At 53.7% G+C, this 1,082-nt stretch overlaps 1 pseudogene; it reads left to right on the top strand.

Moving 5' to 3' along the window:
- Window positions 1-6: 6 nt before the first annotated feature.
- LOC100546535 lies at window positions 7-1,073 on the top strand (annotated as a pseudogene).
- The last annotated feature ends 9 nt before the right edge of the window (window positions 1,074-1,082 follow it).

Here is a 1,082-nt window from a genome sequence, read left to right as displayed (position 1 = left end):
GGGGGGGGCGGGTTTATTTATTTCTGAAGCTCTGAGCGCGCCGGGAACGCTTCTTTCCGCAGATATTATATATTTGGTTAAGGGGGTGCATTTCTGCTGTTCAAAAGGGAGGGAAAAGGGGGTGGATGGTTTGTTCTTGGGGTCCCTGGTGCAATCTCAGCTCCTCATGGGTGCTATTTTGCAACCTCAGGCGCCTGCTATTGGTCAGCCCATGATCAGATGGTTGTATTTCCTTGTGTCCCTCGCTGGCACCACGCCATCTCCCTTCAGCTAAAACCCAATCTCCGATATACTACTAATAGCTAAACCACTTGGACTATAAAACACAACAAATCATAAAGCCGGGAAAGGACGGCAGGCTCCTTCCAATGAGTTCTTATTTTGTCAACTCGACCTTCCCGGTGAGTCTGGCGGCGGGGCAGGAGCCCTTCCTGGGACAGATCCCGTTATATCCCTCGGGCTATGCGGATCCTTTGAGGCACTACCCAAGCACCTATGGAGCCACGGGAGTCCAGGAGAAGGGCTATGCCTCATCTCCCTACTACCAGCAAAGCAACGGAGCCTACAGCCGCAGCTCCGCCTGCGATTATGGGGCCGGAGGGTTTTTCAGGGAGAAGGACCCTGCGTGCCCCCCCCCAACCTGGACGAGGTCCCCTTCGCCCCCGAGCCGCGCAAGTCGGACTGCGCTCAGAGCAAAACTGTATTCGGAGAAAGCGAGGAGCAAAAGTGTTCCGCCCCGGTTTACCCCTGGATGCAGCGGATGAACTCTTGCAATAGTGAGTTTACTCTTTTACAGAAATAAATACATCAATCTCCTCCCCCCCTTTCTTATTTGTTACCGCCAGAGTGAGAGAGCGAGAGAGAGCGAGGGAAGCAAGAATAAGGTTCACTTTAGAGCCCAAACTTCCAGCGGGGAACTTAGGCAACGTGAGAGGCTCCAAGTTCTCCTGACACGCACCAAAACTTCACGCCGTGAGGCTCTGCTCCTCTCGCCCCCAATAGAACAGCAGCAAACAACTTCGCTCCGTATTTAATTCCCACTTACAGCATTTCTGTCGTCCCCCCCTCCCTTCCTCCCCTCC

Source organism: Meleagris gallopavo, unplaced genomic scaffold (genome assembly GCF_000146605.3).
Source record: "Meleagris gallopavo isolate NT-WF06-2002-E0010 breed Aviagen turkey brand Nicholas breeding stock unplaced genomic scaffold, Turkey_5.1 ChrUn_random_7180001862969, whole genome shotgun sequence".
Taxonomy (NCBI): domain Eukaryota; kingdom Metazoa; phylum Chordata; class Aves; order Galliformes; family Phasianidae; genus Meleagris; species Meleagris gallopavo.
Note: the sequence above shows the minus strand (reverse complement) of the source record. Positions and strands in the feature narration are given on the sequence as shown.